Source organism: Terrapene carolina, unplaced genomic scaffold, assembly GCF_002925995.2.
Source record: "Terrapene carolina triunguis isolate 2854851 unplaced genomic scaffold, T_m_triunguis-2.0 Scaffold50989, whole genome shotgun sequence".
Classification (NCBI taxonomy): domain Eukaryota; kingdom Metazoa; phylum Chordata; order Testudines; family Emydidae; genus Terrapene; species Terrapene triunguis.
In genome coordinates this window covers 3,495-11,736 of record NW_020715340.1, presented here as the reverse complement: position 1 = coordinate 11,736, position 8,242 = coordinate 3,495, and the positions used below count along the sequence as shown (strand labels likewise).

Below are 8,242 nucleotides of genomic sequence, written 5' to 3'. Positions count from 1 at the left end.
GTCTAAACCACCCCAGACACACAGCTGTCCAGCCTGATTGTCTGGCTGTGTGTGTTCACAGCAGAAATGGGGATAGTTAAACCCCTCATTAAGCAGCGTGTCCTACACATCTGAGCACCTGGGAGGTGGCCCCAGCATATTACTGCTTTAAAATGGGAGTTAAAAGACTAGAACGTTTTATTGTGACGAATGTCCCATGAACTCCCCTGATCTCACTTGTTTTCTTTTCTCTAAGCAGGGTTTCCAGTTCCCAAATCTGATGTGATCTCCCAGCTGGAAGGAGAGGTAAAGCCAGGGGTCCCAGATGTCCAGGGCTCAGAGGAAAGAGAGATTTGGAGGGATGCCCACACAGGTGAGGAATCATGAAACCAGTTCAAAAGCTGGGAGTGCCTCAAGGAAACAGCTGGGATTCCCTACAAGGACCTTTTGAGCTCTCTGAGTTCAGGACTGCTCCAAGCAGCTGTCATAGCTTCATGGCAAATATCGCTCATGGCTTCCTACCCATCCTGATTGACCCCTGGCAGTAGCTCCTGTCTTGACCTCCCCTCCCATGGGCTGTAGAAGTAGATTTTCCCTGTGTGGGAAAGAGTTTGGTGGGATTCGGATCCTGATTTTTTTTCTGTCTCTCTAGCACTTATTTTGGTTTGCCCTCGCCTTTTCCATCCCTGTTTCTGAGGTTTCTCTCTCTTTCTCAGCAGGTAATGGGATGTTGAATGAGAACGAGGAGCAGAAACCTCAGCAGGAAGATGCTGAGCAAGTGGGACCATACGTGGGGTTATCACAAAGCTCCAAAGGGGATGTGTCCATGAGTCATGAGCAGGGAACAGCCTGTGAGAGTGAGCACAGGCCAGAGAGAGAGCAGGGAAACCAGACAGGAGAGAACATGAGTATATCCATTGATTACTGGGAAACTCCCAAGGACCAGAAGGAAACCACAGCCCAGAAGAGAAACCCTACAGGAGAAAGAAACAACATATGCACTGAGTGTGGGAAACGTTTCAGTAGCCGCTCACACCTTAGAGAACACCAAAGAATTCACACAGCGAAGAGATCCTATGAGTGCGGGAAAACCTTCCCGCTGAGCTCACGGCTCATTGCACCTCAGAGGCTCCACACAGGAGAGAGACCCTCTGAATGCTGTGAGTGCGGGAAAACCTTCACTCGGAGTTCGTCCCTTATTGCACATCAGAGGATCCACACGGGAGAGAGACCCTATGAATGCAGTGAGTGTGGGAAAAACTTCAGTAGCCGCTCAGGCCTTTTTGACCATAAGAGAAGCCACAGCGGGGAGAGACCCTATGAATGCTGGGAGTGCGGGAAAACGTTCGCTCGGCGCTCACACCTGATTACACATCGGAGAATCCACACGGGAGAGCGCCCCTATGAATGCCACGAGTGCGGGAAAACCTTCTCTCAGCTCTCAGTCCTTATTAGACATAAGAGAACCCACACGGGAGAGCGTCCCTATGAATGCTGCGAGTGTGGGAAAAGCTTCACTCAGAGCTCATCCCTTATCACACATCAGAGAATCCATACGGGAGAGAGACCCTACGAATGCCACGAGTGCAGGAAAAGCTTCGCTCGAATCTCTGCTCTTGTTACACATCAAAGCACGCATGTGGGAGAGCGCCCCCTTATGAGTGCGGGAAATGCTTCACTCGGAGCTCAACCCTTATTAGCCATGAGGGAGTCCACACAGGAGAGAGACTCTATGAATGCTGGCAAACCTTCACTTGCTGCTCACACCTTATTACACAGAGAATCCACATGGGAGAGCGACCTTATGAATGCTGCGAGTGCGGGAAAAGCTTCAGTCCGAGTTCATCCCTTATTATCCGACATCAGAGAATCCACACAGGGGCGTGATCCTATGACTGCTGTGAATGTGGGAAAACCTTCACTTGGCTTATTGCACATCGGAGAATCCATGCAGGTGTGTGCCCCTATCCATGCTGCTAGTGCAGGGGAAGTGTCGCTCAGCGCTCAGCCCTTCCTGCACGTCGGAGGATCCACACAGGAGAGAGACCCCAAAGATGCTTCTTGGAAGAAAAGCTTCTGTCAGCCCTCAGCCCTTATTTACCATCCGAGAATGCCCCAGGGAGATCAATGTTACAAAAACCTTGTCTAGAGCCAACAAAACATTGTTTTTCTTTAATACTTTTGCTGATTCCCACATCGTGGCCTGTCAGGCTGTTTGAATCATTTGCCTCACCGTGGTCTCTCAAATCTACCAGTGAGTTGCCCTCTTGTGCCTTTTAAAGCTCACCATTCTTTGGGGTGAGTCCTCTTGCTCTATTAACTCCTTTGTCTTATGAGTCATGGGAGTGTGTCCCTCTCCTACCAGGAATGTCCCACAGCCCCAGGTTGGGGCATTAAGGCTGACAGCAGTGAACTCCACTGACATAAAATCTACCCGATATTGCCAGGTAAAAACACAACTATTCTTTCAGTAAAACATAGTCTGTGTATAATGGCTGCGATTATCTAGCACACTTCCTCGTGGCCTGACCTAACCTCGATCAGTTCTCCTAGTCTAAACAGTCCTGGAGCATCACATTTACACGAAAACAACGAGGAGTCCGGTGGCACCTTAAAGACTAACAGATTTATTTGGGCATGAGCTTTCGTGGGTAAAAAAACCCACTTCTTCAGATGCATCTGGCCGCAGGGTGCTTTGGGAAGGGTTTGCAGTGTCTCATGGAGCAGGCACATTTGTACTGTTCCTCTCACTGCAAAGTAATGGTTACAGTCATCTAATTCCCTCTTCGTCGACAGATTGTCTCATTCCCAGTTGTTCTCACATTGCCTTGGGTTGTGCTGAATGCGGGGAGGGGGGGTATTGCTTTTCTTCTTTAAAATATATTTAAATATAACAAAGAACAGGAGCAGGAAAGAAAGTGCTGTTTCAGCCTCTGTGACACAAGAAAGAGAGGTGGTGAGACCGCCTTCCCCAACACCCCAGAAGTGTTTCCTTCTTTCTGAGCCATGTTGAGTTTTTCACATTCTACCCTGCCACCTCCCGAAGTGTCACGCGATGCCGCGGTCTCAGCTCTCTGTCCTTAGCAATTGCCCTTTGCTTCTAAATTTGGGGTTGTCTACATTTAAAACACTGATGTAGCTCCTCAGTGAAGACACAACCTGCACCGATGGGAGGGCTTCTCCCATCGGCGTATACCTTCCGTAGGGTAAGTCTACACTGGTAGGTTTCTGCACCACGAGTTACACCCCTTTTATTAAAACGCTGGAATTAAAGCGCCATTGCGTGTCCACACTGTGCTCCTTGTGATGCTGGAGCGCAGCCACATTAGCAGTGCACAGACAGCAGTGCATTGTGGTCGCTGTCCCAGGGTGCTTTGGGAAGGGTTTGCAATGCCTCATGGGGCAGGCACAGCGTCACATAAGGCAGATTTCCCAATCCCATTGTTCCATGGGCATCCTACTACATTGACTGAAGGGTGGGGGAGAGTGTGTGACAGGGAGTGTGTGTGTGTGCATGGAGGGAGGGAAAGAGACAGTGTGTTTGTGGGGGACAGAGTGTGTGTCAGCATGCTGTCTTGTAAGTTCAGACAGCAGCAGGAAGCAACCAGTCCTGAATCATAGAATATCAGGGTTGGAAGGGATCTCAGGAGGTCATCTAGTCCAATCCCCTGCTCAAACCAGGACCAACCTCAACTAAATCATCCCAGCCAGGGCTTTGTCAAGCCTGACCTTAAAAACCTCTAAGGAAGGAGATTCCACCACCTCCCTAGGGAACCCATTCCAGTGCTTCACCACCCTCCTAGTGAAATAGTGTTTCCTAATATCCAACCTAAACCTCCCCCACTGCAACTTGAGACCATTACTCCTTGTTCTGTCATCTACTACCACAGAAAACAGTCTATATCCATCCTCTTTGGAACCTCCTTTCAGGTAGTTGAAAGCAGCTATCAAATCCCCCCTCATTCTTCTCTTCTGCAGACTAGACAATCCCAGTTCCCTGAGGGAGAGGGAGACCCCGACATCAGCCCCCGCCTCCTCCCTGGGCTCTCTGCACAGCAATTTCTCTCTCTCTGTCTCTCACACTCACACACACACACATGCCTCTGTGTTCAACAGCATGATCATTCCACATTAGTGGTTTGCTTTATGTCCCGGAGCAGATCAGCACAGCACGCCAAGGCTGTCAGAAAAGGTGCTTTGAAAGGAGAGGGGCGCATGTCTCCAGGGGCAGCCGACTTCAAAACAATGAGCAGACCGCTCACTTGAGGCCTTATGGGACAGCTCTGGAGGCCAATGACAGCACAGAAACCAGTCAAGTGTCTACCCTGGCAATAGAGCGCTGGACCTTTTCACAAATAGCCTGACGACCCTCGTTGAGGTGGGGGTTTTTGCAGCGCTGTCGCTGAGGAGTTTCTGCGCACAAAGTGGCTTGGCAGTGTGTGCATGTCTGCAGTTTGTGCGCAGAAAGCTGCTTTCCTGCGCAGAAACTTGCCCGTGTAGTCAAGCCCTAAGAGGTGATCGCTAGGTTGACAGGAAAATTCTTCTATTGACCTACTGCTATCTACATTGGGGGTTAGGTTGGTTTAACTGCTTCACTCAAGGGCGTGGATTTTCCACACCCCTGAGTGATGGAGTTATACTGACCTAATTTCCTACCGTAGACCAGACCTTGGGCTCATTAAAGCTGGAGATGAAAGCGTCACAGACCTGGGAGATGAATTTGAATGGATCCCAAACTCTGTGATTATTCAGAGTATAAGCCCCAGTGTCTATCTATTGGCAAAGCCACTTCTGGGCTTTTTACTGCTGAGTTGGTATTGTTTGCAGACGGGAAGGTTGGGTGTTTTTCTCCACTACGATGCTGCTAACTTTTGTAAATAAGATGATTCAATAAGTGCTGAGAGACGTAGTTTTGAATGGATCAGAGAAGAATGCTATGGGAGAATCTCTTCTCCTGATTCTGAGTCATATATATCACCTGCTCTGGAACTTCATTGTATATGAAACTGAAAGTGTCTTATACTTCTCTGTGATGTGGGTTTTTCTCTTTTTTTCTGAAGTCTATTTGCTCCCATAATTGGCTATTAGTTTCATTTGACTGAATGAAGCTCAGATTTATTAGGGTCTTTAACCAATAACCATTTACTAAAATAATCATTTCTTATGTTGTTTTTGCTTTTCTCCCGCACCACCACGATGATTTGGAGGAAACACAAGTGCCGTTCAGTCAACAGGAGAGAATACGGCATGCTATTGGGCATGCTACCGAGGAAATCTCCATTCTGAAATGGTGAATAGCTGCACACCCCAAATTGTACAACTAACAAAAGTAAACTGCATATGATTACACTGTTGTTCAGTTCTTTGGGTCTCAGATTCCCCAAGGAGAGAATTCCTCAGTCAGTGATTTGGAACTTGGCAAAATACCCTTGTATTTGATTCCCAAAGTAGTTATAGTCTAGGTCCTTCAAGAGTTTACTCCTTAATATATCTCCAAGCTAATCCTATGATATGGATAATGATGTCCCTATCTGTGTAGATGTGGACGTAGAAATCACATTTTTTCTGAACACATCTTTTGTAGATGCTGCAAATGTGTATAAAATGAAATCAGTGTTGAATGTGAGATAGCTGCAGAACGTCTATTTTTGAATAGATCCCCCACTTTCGGTGGTTTACAGGGATTCGGATCCAGGCCTGTTTCTAGTCCCGAATTCAGACCTGTGCCACCATATTAAAGAAAGAAATTGGGCCTGTTTGGGGAATATTCCTCATGGCTACTGAAAAGTGCCTGGTTTGATAAAGGAGTTTACTTCAGCGAAGTGTACATTTTCCCTCAAGAAGGCCAAGGATTTGGCAACAACTCCAGTCTTATTAGCAGGTACACCGTGGATGGTTTTCACCCCAGAGAAGGACACCAGGCTGATATAGGCCCTGATAAAACTGTTTTTTATAACACAGCTCCCTAGTTCAGTGGAATTTATTGTGGTCCCAAAGGATGCTATGATTAAACCAGAAACATTGGAAAAAATAATCCCAACTATGCATACAACATGATGGGGGCTAATTTAGCTACAAGAAGTCAGGAAAATGATCTTGGAGTCATCGTGGATAGTTCTCTGAAGATGTCCACGCAGTGTGCAGAGGCGGTCAAAAAAGCAAACAGGATGTTAGGAATCATTAAAAAGGGGATAGAGAATAAGACTGAGAATATATTATTGCCCTTATATAAATCCATGGGACGCCCATATCTCGACTACTGCGTACAGATGTGGTCTCCTCATCTCAAAAAAGATATACTGGCACTAGAAAAGGTTCAGAAAAGGGCAACTATAATGATTAGGGGTTTGGAACGGGTCCCATATGAGGAGAGATTAAAGAGGCTAGGACTCTTCAGCTTGGAAAAGAGGAGACTAGGGGGATATGATAGAGGTATATAAAATCATGAGTGATGTGGAGCAAGTGGATAAGGAAAAGTTATTTACTTATTCCCATAATACAAGAACTAGGGATCACCAAATGAAATTAATAGGCAGCAGGTTTAAAACAAATACAAGGAAGTTCTTCACACAGCGCACAGTCAACTTGTGGAACTCCTTGCCTGAGGAGGTTGTGAAGGCTAGGACTATAACAGGGTTTAAAAGAGAACTGGATAAATTCATGGAGGTTAAGTCCATTAATGGCTATTAGCCAGGATGGGTAAGGAATGGTATCCCTAAACTCTGTTTGTCAGAGGATGGAGAAGGATGGCAGGAGAGAGATCACTTGATCATTACCTGTTAGGTTCACTCCCTCTGGGGCACCTGGCATTGGCCACTGTCGGCAGACAGGATACTGGGCTAGATGGACCTTTGGTCTGACCTGGTACGGCCGTTCTTATGTAATTATCCTTTTGCATTTGGATCCAAAGTTTCATGAGGCTTAGAGAGAAGTGGTGCCTTTGGTGTAAAGGAACTGGATTTGACATAATTCGCAGCCATCTTGTGCACTTAGAAAGAAGCAAGCACACCACATAGGAATAATTTGGCCTTGCTTAGGAAGACAGAACAAAAACAGCTGCACACTGCAGTTTTACGAAGTAAAAATAATAAAGTGAAAGGACAAATTCAGAAGAAGGGGGAAAATGTAAAAAACTGACCTTGAATCTGGTTGTCTGTGTTGGTAAGGTCTTTTGCTAAAGCTGCTTTGCGGTTAAGGAGAATAATGAATTGTTGCTAGAAAAATTGGTAGCCTATTCGGGGCTCTTATAAGTTATGTGCTTTGTCAAAAGAAAATGTATAACAAGTTTAGTTCGAAAGTGCGCATTGAAGCAGTCCAAGGTGCTTTTCTTTGGGCAAGGATCTGGCACCTCAAGTGCTCAGCAACTGGACAGAAGGAGGGCTCCTGGAAGGCTGGTTGTGGATTCCTCAAAAGCATTTCAAACGTTCGGTAAATATAAATGTTTTGACTGCTCTAACTCTACTGCTCCAGCATATATAGATGTGTGTGTGCTTCAAACCTAATAAAAAGCCGTTTTAAATAAAAGCACTTTTGTTTGTGCCAATCATTTTATTAAATGGAGGAGCTGTGTCCCCGTTGATTTATTTCTGACATCACCTGAAGAAAAACCGTTAAGTTACCATTGCTTTGGGTTCTGAAAAACCTGGGTCACAGATTTGGCAAACCAGTTGCCAGGAGTGATGGAGAGGAGGGGACGATTGGTACAAACGGTTTATTTGTTTGCTGTGCAAGAAGGGAGTTGCACCCTGTAATTTCCCCATTTCAGAGTCCACAAGTCAATGTATGGATACATTGCAGTACTGGGAGTCAGGGCCCAGGTCTGGTAGCCTGGTTGAGTAAGAAATTATGTCAGGAGGAAAGGGAACATCTGGAAAGAAAGAACAGCTGGAAATGATTTTGGGAAACAGCTTGACTGGTTTTGTACAGGAACATGGTAATGGTCTTTTGGAAGCCTGGAAGCTTTACCGGCCCCAAGACATTCCTGCAACACTGTAAGCAGATGGTAGTTGTCATAAATGTAAGGGGAAGGGTAGCAACCTTCCCCTTTATGTATACAGTAGCATAAAATCCCTCCAGCTGTACTGAATCACTTTACCTGTACGGGGTTAAGCAGTTCAAATAACCTAGTTGGCACCTGACCAGAAGGACCAATGAGGAAAGAAGATACTTTCAAATCTGGGGGCGGGGGGAGGATTTGGTGTTTTGTTCCCTCTCCGGATGGAGGGAGAAGCCAAGCAGGTACAATATCTCCTGAAAATATACC

The 8,242-nt window shown here is 46.2% G+C and overlaps 1 pseudogene; it reads left to right on the top strand.

Moving 5' to 3' along the window:
• Positions 1–238: 238 nt before the first annotated feature.
• Positions 239–3,305, top strand: LOC113405800 (annotated as a pseudogene).
• The last annotated feature ends 4,937 nt before the right edge of the window (positions 3,306–8,242 follow it).